This window comes from Theropithecus gelada, chromosome 13 (assembly GCF_003255815.1).
Source record: "Theropithecus gelada isolate Dixy chromosome 13, Tgel_1.0, whole genome shotgun sequence".
In the NCBI taxonomy this organism is placed as follows: Eukaryota; Metazoa; Chordata; class Mammalia; order Primates; family Cercopithecidae; genus Theropithecus; species Theropithecus gelada.
The window spans coordinates 55,888,500-55,904,504 of NC_037681.1; the positions used below are offsets into that span (position 1 = coordinate 55,888,500).

The 16,005-nt window shown below is 34.5% G+C and overlaps 1 non-coding gene across 1 annotated transcript; it reads left to right on the plus strand.

Moving 5' to 3' along the window:
* The first annotated feature begins 2,743 nt into the window (after positions 1–2,743).
* Positions 2,744–2,847, plus strand: LOC112605538. Its single transcript, XR_003115515.1, has one exon. It is a non-coding gene; the product is annotated as a U6 spliceosomal RNA (small nuclear RNA).
* Positions 2,848–16,005: the final 13,158 nt, after the last annotated feature.

Here is a 16,005-nt window from a genome sequence, read left to right on the forward strand (position 1 = left end):
TCTGCTTAATTTCCTAATATATTTTAGATATTCAGAGTCAACTGTAATTATGTTTCAGTCATCAGGATTAACTAATAAGTAATCAATAATATTAACCCCCCAAAGCTAATTACACTAGCTTTACAGCAAAACCAAAAGAAAATAATCACTTATAATTTTTATAATAGTTCAATATTTATGAGGAATTGATCTGTTGACATCAAGGTGGGATGAGAAAATGTTCTTGTTCACACTAAGTTTGTTCACACTAAGTTCTAGATTATTGAAACCCTTAAGAAAATGATGAACATTAGCCAATTACTGAATGCTCATTCACTCAAAAAATAATATTGAGAATTATTGTGAGTCATGTACTATACTTGACATACTAATTATTGTGAGCCACGTACTAAACTGGGGACAAAATGTTGACTGCATTCAAGGAGTATTTACAAAATAGAGAAGAAAATGACAGATACATGGGCAATTAATACAAACAGAGATAAATATTTTGATGAGACAATAACAGGGTCTTGTCAGAACACAGGAGGGACCAAGAAGAAAATAAAGAATTTGAGTAACATAGCTATATATATGTATAAATAAATACATGGAGAACTCTGAATCCAAAGAAGCATAAACTATTCTTTACAATGAGTCCTATAGAATTGGAAGGCATTGATGACATTAGGCCACAAAGAAAATATCCATCAATCTATAAAAGATACCATACAATATTGGCTTAATATGAAAAATAAATAATTTTTTTAAACTTGACCAAACAACCCATATTTATTCACATACATATTAGTATGTACATTTAAAGTTTGGTAATTTCTATGCATATCTGTGTACGTTTATTTATATAAGAAAAATAATGGCACTATGTATCAAATCCAAGAGAAAAATATCAAAGATATTCTCAAAAGACAATTTCAAACCTAACATATGTTTTTTTAAAGCTAAAGATATCTGAGAGAAGAGTATAGAACATTAAATTCTTGCTTTCAACTATAAAAGTTACGAAAATAAAGAAAATATTTATTTTTATAAACCAGATACTGATGACCAAAGTAAAGAACAAGAAAGGTTAATTTATAACATAAAACTGCTTCTAATCAACTTTAAAGTCTTAAAAAACAAACATTTGCTTTTCTTAATCTAGACACAAATATGGGAAATAAGAATGCTTAGAGGCTAACAGGCAAAACAGAATTAGCAAAGGAAAACAAATAAAAACTATAAAATAATCTTATATATGATGAAAATTTCATTTATGATGTTCAATGTGAACATGAATACAAATACTCAAATTTTAAAATATATCAAATAAATGCAGTAATTTTAAAATAATCATACTTTTTGACCAACTAGAGCTAATTTCTTAGGTTTAAAAAGGTAATTACTTTTTAAGAGATGGGTTCTCACTATGTTGCCCAGACTAGATTCAAAACTGCTGGGTTAAGCAATCCTCTTGCCTCAGCCTCTCAAGCAGCTGGGACAACAGCTATGTGCCACCACACCTAGCTATGTATTTTTTTTAAAGGTAATTTAAAACAAAATCTTACTGTAATTCAACTCTATCAACCACACTTGGAATACAAAAATTTTCTTTCCTAAGGCACTTCCCTAATGCACTTCTACAAAAATCTATATCTCAGCTCTAGTTAAAATGTTTTCATCAATTGTTGCTATTGATCGACTCCTTTTTTAGACTGACAAATAAAAATTGTATGTATTTATAGTGTACCACATGATATTTTGCTTTATCTGTCAAATCATTGTGGAGTGGCTAAATCAAGCTACTTTTTACATACACTACCTCACATACTTTTTTTTGGTAGTGAGAAATTCAAAATGTACTCAGTAATTTGCAAGTATATAGTAGATGCTTGTTAACTATAGTCATCATGCTATACAATAGAACGCTTGAACTTATCTCTTCCATCTGAGATTTTGTATCCTTTGACTAACATCTTGCTAGACCAATCCCCTAGCTCCTGGAAACCACCATTTTGCTTCTATGAGTTCAACTTTTTTGGATTCCATATATAAATGACATTATGTGGTATTTGTCTTTCTGTTCCTGACATTTCTCTTAACATAGGTTCTCAAGGTTCATTTATGTCGTCATCAAGAACAGGATTTCCTTCCTTTTTATGGCTGAAGGATTTTCCATTGTGTGTATATACTACATTTTCTTTATTCATTCACTCAACATTTACCATACTAAGAGAAGAAAGCAACTCCTCTGTTTAATGAATGGAATCCTCTAAAAACTTCAATACACATATATGAACTTTCAGAAGCACTCTTATTAAATTGGGAAAAAGAGAAGGACGCCCTCTTTCACAGTGTCTACCCAGCATCATCTTTAGGATCTAGCCAATACAATAAATCAGAAAGGAAAAGTTACATATAGTTAATAAATCACCTAACCGTATATTTTGCAGGAAATATAATTTTTATTCCAAGAGTCAATGTACTCAGTTGTGGTAAAAAACAGTTACAAGAATTCTATAAGGCATCCAGGATCAAAACACAACAATTTTCACATATGTGTCAACTATTAGGTTGGTGCAAAAGTAATTGTGGTTTTTGAAAGTAACTTGGCGAAAACCACAATGACTTTGCACCAACCTAATACAATCAACAGTTGTGGGAAGAATTTTAACTTTTCACTCTATGTTTGTACCGTTTTAGTGTTTATGTGCATGTATGTTGTAGTTTATATGTAGGTATTACTCATGTAAAAATTAGTTTGATGCTTGCTTTAGCAGCATATATACTAAAATTGGAAGAATATGGAGATTAGCATGGCCCCTGTGCAAGGATGACATGCAAATTCATGAAGTGTTCCATATTTTTCCTATGAGATAATCATCTTCAGGGTCCTGGAGACCCTCAAGGTGGGCTGGGTGGTGGAATGAGAGGCCCTCCCAGTGGAGGCATGGTGCAGAAACCAGGATTTGGAGTGGTAACAGGGATTGCTCCACGGCAGTCAAACTTCATGGATCTTCAGGCAGCCATACAAACCGTATTTCCTACAGAATGGTGAATTTCTTCAACCAGCCATCATGGAGTATGACCCCAGTGTGTTAACTGCTTACCTTTGTGTGTTTTTAAAAAATCAACCTGGTTGCTGTCTGGAGAACAAATATAAGGAGAAAAAATGAAGGCAAAGGGATTTTAGATGACTGGTTTAGAAGCCTATGAATTGGAGTAAAGCAAAGGAAGACATGAAGATAGAGACAACTGGGTGTGTTTTACTTTAAAATTAGAATTGACATATTTTACTTATATGAACTATAAGCATGAATGAGTTATTAAGTATAACTCACATATTAAAAGGGAAACAACTGCATGGATGCTAAGGTTATCAGGTAGGCACAACCCTGAATACAGATGCACTGAAGAGAAAACTAGGAATGCACTAAATATTTGGGAGTAGTTGACACACAGAGAAGGCAGAGTACAATCAGATGGATGAGAGATAGACATGGGGAAAACCATCTCTTCTTTTCTGATATAAACTAATGAGGGAAGCATGGCTACAGATGTGTCATGTTCAACACTGTACCCATTCTACGTGGGTACCCATACAAGCCATACACATTAGAAACAAAGATGTTAACTGGTCAGAAGTACAGGTTTTGGAAACAGACAGGTCTGCTACCAGTATCAACACTGTTGCTTAATATCCGGGTTAGTGACTTGGGGCCACTTATTTAATCTCTCTAAGCATCTGTTTCTTCATCTTTATTGAGAAGAATAATGCTGGTAGTATTTCCTTCATTACAAGCTTGTGAAGATCACAAAATATACCATATGAACAGGACAAATTATGGTCACTGATACATATGTAATATTCAGTGAAAGTTTTCTATTAGAGTTCTGTATGTCACTATTATGCAAGAAATCCACAAATTGTTATTAGTGTCCATTAAAACATACATTATGGAGCATAAATAAAACTATATAGTATGTTTAACATTGTGCTTGGTCCCACTGAGAAAGTATAATAATAAATAAATTAATACTAAATTAATACTAATTTAATAGTATTGAATTAGATTTGAATTAATTTAAAAAGTAGAATAGTACTGAGTAATTCAGGCTTAAAAACTTTCTATTCCATGATAACTCATTAAGTTAAAGACACCATATAAAATATTTACACATGTATTCCCAGGTGAGAGACTGGTAATTTTATCAAAAATGTTAAGATTTTCTGGATAATACATGAATGATGAGGAAACATTTTTTTTTCTATCGGATATAAATTTGGTTTCTTTTTATAATAAAATTTCAATACGTTCTATTGTCTTTTTTGTCTTAGCTAAATGAATTACTTCTATTTATAATTCCTCTGGAAATCAGGGAACTTTCTCTAGAGAAATGAAAGATGAAATGGATGATATAGAGAAACATTTAAATAGGAAATGTAGACTGATAGGAGTCACTGTATTCCAGTCTTCTGGTCTGGAATAACAGTAACTAAATTCATTTGGTTAGTTACATATACAGAAAGGAGCAACTAGTCCTGCTTTAGGTGTTATATAATATGTTTATCCGCTTCATACTAGTTTGACAGCCACATCCTCTTGATCCCAGTTCAGATATTTGAATAACCCTTTTTTAATTTGATGTTTCATAGGGAATGCTTCATAGTAATGTTTACTAGGGAATGAAATTTGTATTCATTTATAAATTCATTCAATTGACCTATTTGTATTCTGAACAACTGATTTTGTAAATGGAGTTCTATTTTTTCAATATCCAAATTCCATTAGTTCAGGCACAGTTTTACAGTGTTCATACTCCTATATTCTTAGTTAGTAAGTGGATCTGACAGTTTAGCAATAACCAATATTCTGTTCTGCACGTTCGTTCTCTTGCCATGTTATGCTCTTGCTTTTGCAAGACTGTCTTATATTCTTGTGATTCCTAGTCTGTCATGAGCATTTTGCAGTTGAGGAAGTTATTTCCCCAAGAAGTATCAAATCAGGATCTCTGTCTTTTAACTTCAAACATTATGAAAAAAACCCTATGTCAAAATATCGGTTCATTTCATGTAGGAACTTGACTGTATTATTTAGTGCTCTTCTCTTTTAATGTTTAAATTATTATCAAAATAATTTTAACCATTTGATTTCTTTTGTGCTTTTTTCATTTTAGGTAAAATTATTTATTAATATCATTATTTCTTACGTCATGAGTTATAATGTTCAAACTGCTTTAGATTTAAGTGGAAAGAGGTAAGTTCATTTTCTGTATGTTTTTCTGACTTAAAGCAAACATTTTACTTAGAATAAAATAGAGCACCACTTTATTATAAGCATGGTTAATCTGACCCCCTCTAAATAAAAGAAAGTCTCATCAAAATTATGTTTATTAGATATCATATTTTTAAAGAGTAAAACTGCCTTGGAGACAGTATCTCTGGCCTTGAACTTTACCTCTTTTTGTAATACCCTAGATTTTTCAATGTAATTATTTTTCCTCAAAGCTTCAAACCAAATTACTTAAGAAAAAATATATTACTAAAATAATAATAATATTATGAATATTGCTCAGGAAAGCAAAAGGCATAGAGTATAGTTCTATTTTTTTGCTGTTACTTAGTCATATGTCCCTGCCAGAAATCAGTCTCTGGGAAGGAAGCTTTCTCATCTCTAAAGGTTTTGAATAGACGACTTCTAAAATTACCTTCACATCCAAAAGCCTCTGATTATTTATTCAAGAAAATTGCTTCCTAGCTACAGGAAATCACCTATTTTTTAAAAAAGACTTAAGAATGAGAATTATAGTCTTTCTTATAATCAACATTCTACTTTACATACGGTATTATCCATTGCTATTTCTAAATTATTTAAAATATTTGGCCAGGCGCGGTGGCTCAAGCCTGTAATCCCAGCACTTTGGGAGGCCGAGACGGGCGGATCACGAGGTCAGCAGATCCAGACCATCCTGGCTAACCCGGTGAAACCCCGTCTCTACTTAAAAAAAGTACAAAAAACCAGCCGGGCGAGGTGGCGGGCGCCTGTAGTCCCAGCTACTCGGGAGGCTGAGGCAGGAGAATGGCGTAAACCTGGGAGGCAGAGCTTGCAGTGAGCTGAGATCCGGCCACTGCATTCCAGCCTGGGCGACAGAGCGAGACTCCGTCTCAAAAAAATAAAAAATAAAATAAAATAAAATATTTATATCTTTCCTAATATATCTATTCCAATTGAATATTTTTTGAACCACTTGTATGATTCTATGTCATTTTACCCACTGTCTGTTAGTATAAATTCTAGATAAAAGCAGGGTGTGTTATAATACATATGAAGCATTTAATTTCCCAGTGTGGCTTTCTTAATGAGAGTTTTTTATATGAGGAAATTAAGTGAGCTACACAAAATGAAATAATTTTTAGAGCACAGATTATTGAGATTAAATATCACAGGACAAAATATATCATTACCTGTCATTATTACAGTGAGCGCAAAATGCTTCCGATATACAAGTGATCAGTTGGATGCAAACTTGAATTTCACCTGAAGAATCTCACAGGAATGGAACTTCACCTCACTAAGCTACTCTTTTTCCTTAAGTCAACTGTTCAAATAGTGAAATTCTTATTACCCAATATGTCATTATTAATACTATTTTATGATCAATTGCTTCCTTCCTAAACCAACTCTTATTTCGCATTTCTTTAGGGCAATGTAATTTCTATCTGGGATGGTAGTTATTTATATACAGGCTGAGAATAAACAATCCCCTACCTTTGCTACTTGCAGAGAGTTGGGGGCGAACCAGCCCTTTTACGAGTCTAGTGGGACGTTTCCGGGAGAGGCTTGAAGTAAACAAAGTAGTTACTAGAACTCGCTGACATAAAGTTACCTCAAGAACCAAAGAGTAGCTACACACCGAAGAATAGAAAGCACTGAGGGTAAAATGAGAGAAGCAGGATATCAAATGGTCACAGGAGGGTAAATGGCTTGAAACCAGAGAAAAACTAAAAGATAAAAGTTTGAGAGAGCCTGAAAAAAAGTAGGGAGTGAGAGAGAACAAGAACCAGTCTGGAAGCAGAGTAAATGCAACTTCTTCAAGCCATTCCCCATATCAAATTGGATTAAATGCTCTTACTAATGTTGCTCAGAAAGTTCTAGTTTTAAGGCACAGATTGAGAATGAAAATTAGAGCTCCTTAAGCAACATGACATATTTGCCTATGAATCTTTACATTTGAATACCTGAACTTGGCATATAATGTAAAGAAGGACAAGAATTAAATAGAGAAAAATGGAAGGATGAATGGGGATAAAAGATATAGAAAGCAATACTTTAAAAGGCACAGAGAAAACTAAGAAGAAACAGTGAATGTAGCTAAGACTAAAGGGTCTCTAATCTTGTAGATACAAGCAAAACATCAAAGTAAATATTTTGTGCAATATATTTTTAAAGTTTAATTACAATCCCATTAACTGTTCTAGTCCTTAATTTCTACTGTATTTTACAGGTAGCCTAATTTAAACTGAATAATTTAATCTGCTGTTACCACATAACTTGATCCCATGCTTTTTTGTCCAGCCACTAGCTGATAATAAGCATGGGAAATAGATATAGAAGTTTATTTTATTATTTTTTCTCAGTTGAATTGTATCAAGTCTCTAGCAGTATGAACTTGTAGCTGTGTAATTCTTCGACTGCCTTAGATTATACTCATAAATCCAAGATAAACATTTGTGATACATGTAATTTTGCACAGACATTTTGTCAAAAGACAAAGTTTGTTAAGCAAAAATCTGGAACAATTTTTTAAAATTGTGTTTTGAATGAGATAATATAATTGGATTAGTAGTAATTAGGAGAAAGATAACCTGGTATAATTTTGAATCAAAAATTTTCACTTTTTAAACTTTCATTTTAAAAAATCATTTATTGACTATATCATCTATAAAATTTTTCAGCTATAAAATTGGAATACTAGCATTTGTTTCGGATACTTCAGAATGTCATTTTTAAGAACCTATGAGTAAGGTTCTTAATAAAATGGAAACGCATTATGAACTACTTAAAATGTTACACAAATTAAGATCAAATACTTAACTATTATTGGCATGTCACAGATACTTCAGAGAAACTCTAGTAGATTTAAGGATGCATATTTATTTTAAATCCAGTTAAATGTATTTGTTCCTCGTTATTGTTAATGGATTAAAAAACATTGAATACTCATTTTTATAGCTAATAATTGTTTTAATTTACAAAAACTTGCATCTGTACAAGTCATTCAAACCTTTATATCATTATATATTCCCTTCAGTTATGTTCCAAATATTAACTGTAGCCCTAGATAAAATTCATATCAGAAAGTCTATCACAAATTTCTGATTTTATTTTTAATATTTTTCTACAAGTTTATAGAGTGCAAAATAATTTATAAGTGGTGGTAGGTCATGAATCGACATCTCTTTAAAAAAAGGCATACAAATACCCACGAGGTGGACGATAAAATGCTCAACATCACTAGTCATTAGAGAAATGCAAATAAAAACCACAATGAGATATTGTCTTACCCAGTCAGAATGGCTATTACTAAAAACTTAATGACATTCTCTTGCATGGGCTATGCAATTTATTTGGCATGTACCTAATATTAAAAAATGAAGCATAAGCTTACTATCAGAGTGATTATTTCAGTTTTCAATTAAAAATACTTATCTAAGCTGGTATATGTAAGTTACAAAAAGATAAAATATCATCATTGATATTTAAAATTTCAGATAAATATTTTATCTTTTTTTGTTGTTATTTTTGCTGCTAGCACCTCTCTCCACCTCCATGTATTCACTTGAAATAGCCTAGGTCAATAGCTGCAGGATTTTTTTTTTTTCATACCCCAGTGGCATGTGGAACCCCAGCGAGACAGAACGCTTCACTCCCCTGGAAAGGGGGCTGAAGCCAGGGAGCCAAGTGAGTGGTCTTGCTCAGCAGGTCCAGCTCCCACAGAGCCTAACAAGCTAAGAACCACTGGCTTGAAATTCTCACTGCTAGCACAGCAGTCTGAAGTTGACTTGGGATGCTTGAGTTTGGCAGGGAGAGGAGCGTCCACCATTACTGAGGGTTGAGTAGACAGTTTTCCCCTGAAAATGCTAAGGAGGCCAGGAAGTTCAGACTCGGCAGAACTCACCACAACTCGGCAAAGTGGCCGTGGCCAGACTGCCTCTCTAAACGCTTCTTCACTGGGCAGCGCATCTCTGAAAAAAAGGCATCAGCCACAGTAAGGGACTTATAGATAAAACTCCCATCTCCCTGGGACAGAGCACCTGGCAGAAGGGGTGGCTGGGGACACAGCTTCAGCAGACTTAAATGTTCCTGCCTGCTGGCTCAGAAGAGAGCAGCAGATCTTGACAAGGAGAATTCTCACAGCACAGCACTCGAGCTCTGCTAAGGTACAGACCACCTCCTCGAGTGGGTCCCTGACCCCTTTGCCTCCTGACTGGGAGAGATCTCCCAGCAAGGGTCGACAGACACTTCATACAGGAGAGCTCTGGCTACCATCAGGACAGTGCCCTTCTGGGATGAAGTTTCCAGGGGAAGGAGCAGGCAGCAATCGTTGCTGTTCTGCAAGATCTGCTGGTGACACCTAGGCAAACAGGGTCTGGAGTGGACCTCCAGCAAACCACAGCAGACCTGCAGGAGAGAGGCCTGACCATTAGAATAAAAACTAACAAAAAGAAAGCAATAACACCAACATTAACAAAAAGGGACATCCACCCAAAAACCCCATCCAAAGGTTATCAGCCGCAAAGATCAAATGTGGATAAATCCATGAAGATGAGGAAAAAAACAGTGCAAAAATGCTGAAAATTCCAAAAACCAGAATGCCTCTTTTCCTCCAAAGGATCACAACTCCTCTCTAGCAAGAGAACAAAGCTGGATGGAGAAGGAGTTTGATGAATTGACAGAAGTAGGATTCAGAAGGTGGGTAATAACAAACTCCTCTGAACTAAAGGAGCACATTCTAACCCAATGCAAGGAAGCTCAGAACCTTGATAAAAGGTTACAGGAACTGCTAACAAGAATAACTAGTTTAGAGAAGAACATAAATGACCTGCTGGAGCTGAAAAACACAACACGAGAACTTCGTAAAGCATACACAAGTATAAATAGCCAAATCAATCAGGCAGAAGATAGGAAATCAGAGATTGAAGATCAACTTACTGAAATAAAGTATGAAGACAAGTTTAGAGAAAAAAAGAATAAAAGAATGAACAAAGCTTCCAAGAAATATGGGACTATGTGAAAAGACTAAACCTACAATTCATTGGTAGACCTGAAAGTCATGGGGAGAATGGAACCAGAGTGGAAAACACACTTCAGGATTTTATTGAGGAGAATGTCCCAAACCTAGCAAGACAGGCCAACATTCAAATTCAGGTAGTACAGAGAAAACCACTAAGATACTCCTTGGGAAAAGCAACCCCAAGACACATAATCAACAGATTCTTGAAGGTTGAAATGAAGGAAAAAAAATGTTAAGGGTGGCCAGAGATAAAGGTCAGGTTAACTACAAAGGGAAGCCCATCAGACTAATAGTGGATCTCTCTGCAGAAACCCTACAAGCCATAAGAGAGTGGGGGCCAATATTCAATATTATTAAAGAAAAGAATTTTCAACCCAAAATTTCATATCCAGCCAAACTAAGCTTCATAAGCAAAGGAGAAATAAAATCCCTTATGGACATGCAAATGCTGAGGGATTTTTGTCACTACCAGGCCTGTATTACCAGAGCTCCTGAAGGAAACACTAATTATGGAAAGGAAAAACCTGTACCAGCCACTGCAAAAACACGCCAAAATATGAAGACCAATGGCACTCTGAAGAAACTGCATGAACCAGTGTGCAAAATAACCAGCTAGCATCATAATGACAGGATCAAATTCACACATAACAATATTAACCCTAAATGTAAATGGGCTAAATGCCCCAATTACAAGACACAGACTGGCAAATCAGATAAAGACCAAGACCGTCAGTGTGCTGTATTCAGGAGCCCCATCTTACATGCAAAGACACACATAGGCACAAAATAAAGGCATGGAGGAATATTTACCAAGCAAATGCAAAGCAAAAATAAAAAGCAGGGGTTGCAATCCTAGTCTCTGATAAAACAGACTTTAAATCAACAAAGATCAAAAAAGACGAAGAAGGGCATTACATAGTGGTAAAGGGGTCAATGCAACAAAAAGAGCTAACTACCATAAATATACATGCACCTAATAGAGGAGCACCCACATACATAAAACAAATTCTTAGAGACCTACAAAGAGACTTAGACTCCCACACAATAATAATGGGAGACTTTAACACCCCACCCTCAATATTAGACAGATCAACAAGACAGAAAATTAACAAGGATAATCAGGACTTGAACTCAGCTCTGGATCAAGCAGATCTAATAAACATCTACAGAACTCTCCAGTCCAAATCATCAGAATATACATTTTTCTCTGCACCATATGGCATCTATCCTAAAATTGACCACATAATTGGAAGTAAAACACTCCTCAGCACATGCAAAAGAACAGAAATCATATCAAACAACCTCTCAGACCACAGTGCAATCAAATTAGAACTCAGGATTAAGAAACTTACTCAAAATCTCGCAACTACATGGAAACTGAACAACCTGCTTCTGAATGACTACTGGGTAAATAACGAAATTAAGGCAGAAATAAAGAAGTTCTTGAAAACCAATGAGAACAAAGAGACAATGTACTAGAATCTCTGGGACACAGCTAAAGCAGTGTGTAGAGGGAAATTTATAGCACTAAATCCCCATATCAGAAAGCAGGAAAGATCTAAAATTGACACCCTAACATCACAATTAAAAGAACTAGAGAAGCAAGAGCAAACAAATTCAAAAGCTAGCAGAAGACAAGAAACATCTAAGATTAGAGCAGAACTGAAGGAGATAGAGACATGAAAAACCCTCCGAGAAACCAATAAATCCAGGAGCTGGTTTTTAAAAGATTAACAAAATAGATAGATTGCTAGCCAGACTAATAAAGAAAAAAGAAAGAATCAGAGACACAATAAAAAATGACAAAAAAGTGTTATCACTGATCCCACAGAAATACAAACTACCATCAGAGAATACTATAAACACCTCTATTCAAATAACCTAGAAAATCTAGAAGAAACGGATACATTCCTGGACACATACAACCTCCCAAGACTAAATCAGGAGGAAGCTGAATCTCTGAATAGAGCAATAACAACAAGAAAAAGTCAGAGCCAGACAGATTCACAGCCTATTTCTGCCAGAGGTACAAAGCAGAGCTGGTACTATTCCTTCTGAAACTATTCTGAACAATAGAAAAAGAGGGTCTCCCCCCTAAATTACTTTATCAGCATCTTCCTCATACCAAAACCTGGCAGAGACACAACAAAAAAGAAAATTTCAGGCCAATATCCCTGATGAAAATAAAATAAGATACTGGTGAATTGAATCCAACAGCACATCGAAAAGCTTATCCACCATGATCAAGTCAACCTCATCCCTGGCATGCAAGGCTGGATCCACATATGCAAATCAATAAACGTAATCCATCACATAAACAGAAGCAATGACAAAAACCACAGGATTATCTCAATAGATGGAGAAAAAGCCTTCAATAAAATTCAACACCACTTTATGCTAAAAATTCTCAGCAAACTAGGTATTGATGGAACATACCTTAAAATAATAAGAGCTATATATGACATACCCACAGCCAATGTCACAGTGAATGGGCAAAAGCTAGAAGTATTCCCTTTGAAAACTGGCACAAGACATGGATACCCTCTCTCAACTCACCACTATGATTCAACATTGTATTGGAAGTTCTGGACAGGGCAATCAGGCAGGAGAAAGAAACAAAGCGTATTCAAATAGGAAGAGAGGAAGTCAAATTATTTCTGTTTGCAGATGACATGATTGTATGTTTAGAAAATTCCATCATCTCATCCTAAAATCTCCTTAAGCTGACAAGCAACTTAGGCATAGCCTCAGGATACAAAATCAGTGTGTGAAAATCACAAGCATTCCTATACACTAAAAATAGACAAGCAGAGAGCCAAATCATGAGCGAACTTGCATTCACAATTGCTACAAAGAGAATAAATTACCTAGGAATACAACTTACAAGAGACGTGAAGGACCTTTTCAAGGAGAACTATAAACTACTCTTCAAGAAAATAAGAGGGAACACAAACAAATGGAAAAACATTCCATGCTCATGGATAGGAAGAATCAATATCATGAAAATGGCCATACTCCCGAAAGTAATTAATGGATTCAATGTTACCCCCTCAAGCTACCATTGTCTTTCTTCACAGAGTTAGAAAGAACTACTTTAATTTTCATATGGAACCAAAAAAGAGGCCATATAACCAAGAAAATCCTGGAGGCATCATGCTACCTGACTTCAAACTATACTACAAGGCTACAGTAACCAAAATAGCATGGCACTGGTATCAAAACTGATATATAGACCAATGGGACAGAACAGAGGCCTCAGAAATAACACCATACATCTACAACCATCTTTGATCTTTGACAACCTGAAAAAAACAAGCTATGGGGAAAGGATTCCCTATTTAATAAATGGTGCTGGGAAAACTGGCTAGTCATATGCAGAAAACTGAAACTGGACCCTTTCCTTACACCTTATACAAAAATTAACTCAAGATGGATTAAATACTTGAATGTAAAACCTAAAACTATAAAAACCCTAAAAGAAAACCTAGGCAATACCATTCAGGGCATAGACATGGGCAAAGACTTCATGACTAAAGCACCAAAAGCCATTGCAACAAAAGCCAAAGTTGATAAATGGGGTCTAATTAAATCAAAGAGCTTCTGAACAGCAAAAGAAACTATCATCAGAGTGAACAGGCAGCCTACCAAATGGGAGAAAATTTTTGCAATCTATCCATCTGACAAAGGTCTCATATCCAGAAACTACAGGAACTTAAACAAATTTACAAGAATAAAACAAACAACCCCATCAAAACGTGGGCAAACGATATAAAGAGACACTCTCAAAACAAGACATTTATGTAGCAGTATTTACAATAGCCAAGACTTGGTACCAACCCAAATGCCCATTGATTATAGACTGGATGAAGAAAATGTGGCACATATACACCATGGAAAACTATGCAGCCATAAAAAAGAATGAGTTCATGTCCTTTACGGGAACTTGAATGAAGCTGGAAACCATCATTCTCAGCTAACTAACACAAGAACAGAAAACCAAACACCACATGTTCTCACTCATAAGTGAGAGCTGAACAATGAGAACACATGGACACAGGGAGGGGAACATCATACCCCAGGGCCTGTTGGGGGGTGGGGGACAAGGGGAGCGAGAGCATTAGGACAAATATCTAATGAATTTGGGGCTTAAAACCTTGATGCAGGTAGATAGGTGCAGCAAACCACCATGGTACGTGTATACTATGTAACAAACCTGCATGTTCTGCACGTGTATCCCAGAACCTAAAGTAAAATTTGTAAAAAAGTAAAATATATATAAATATATGTATATATAAAATAAAAGAAATAGCTTAGTTCTTTTTGTATTTTTCTCTTTTTCAAATGTGTTCACTTTTTAATTTGTTTTTCCAATAAAGACATTATTAAATAAGGGAAAGCTATTTCTGTAGTGTTTTTCCCAAAAATTTTAATATAACATGAAGTCCTTTATTTTTGAGGCTGTATGAGCATATTTGCCTCACTTATCCCATTTTTCCTGTCACTGGTTTTTAAAAATATTTTGAATGAAAAGCTTTATTCTTCTTATAATCAGTTAACTTTTTACATTTTTATTATGAAAATATAAAATTATATATAAAGTAATATGATACTCAGTGTGTACCTATGCTGAGAATAAACTAGTGTTTACAATTTGCCATATTTGTTTCAGATATCTTTTTTTGAAATAAAATGCAGTATTAGAGAGTCTAATAAAGCCCCACTGCTTTCCTTCACACTCAACAGTCCTCATAAATTAATAATATCGTAATGTTGATATGCCTCATATTCATGTATGTTTTTTAAGTTTTACCTCATTTGGTGGTAGCATTAATAAAACATTTGTATTAGCATTTGTAAACAAACATAAATGAGATCATATGGTAAATATTGTTATATACTGTTTGAATTTTTCACATAATATTATGGTTCTGAAATATATACATGTTTAAACATTCAGAAGAAGTTTATTTCAATTAGCCTTTATGGTTCTCTTCTGTGAAAACATCAAATAACTTTGCAGTTCCCTGTTGCAGACAGTAGGGTGCTTTTCATGTTTTCATCATTTCAAATAGTAATCAATATCATCTACATGTTTTCATATGTATATATATGTAAATGTACATATATGCCTACAATAGATGTAAGTAGCATTATTGGGGCCTTAGGTAAAGAAATATTTTTAGGATGATTAGATATCAAATTATTCTCCCAAGTTGTTTTAAGTATATACCCATCCTCAACAATATCTAATGAATTTTTTTTTTCATGCACAGCAGCACTTGTTCATTTTAGACATATAGATTTTTCCAGTGTTAAGACTGGGCATACATATTTTATTTTAATCTGCATTTCTTTGACTAGAGACATAAGATATCCTCTCCTGAGTCTGTTGTCAAAAATCTAACTTTCCTTTTGCTTCTGAGAATTTTCAAGTTCCATGTAAAACCTTGTTGAATTTTTACTGTGCTTGCTTTTGATTTATTATTTTATTTGGATTTCCGTCTTCATGATATTGAGACTTCCTCAACCTGAACATGTTATATCTCCGTTTACTTAGGATTTATTGTAGGTCTTTTGATACAGTTTTTTTCATATTCTTTATAAAGTTCTTATGCCTATTTTTGTTTTAAATTGATTTGTAGTTTTATATTTATAGCTTTTGTTGCTGTAGTAAATGGTATCTTCTTATTTTTATTACACTTCAAAATTTGTTACAGATACAGAAATATA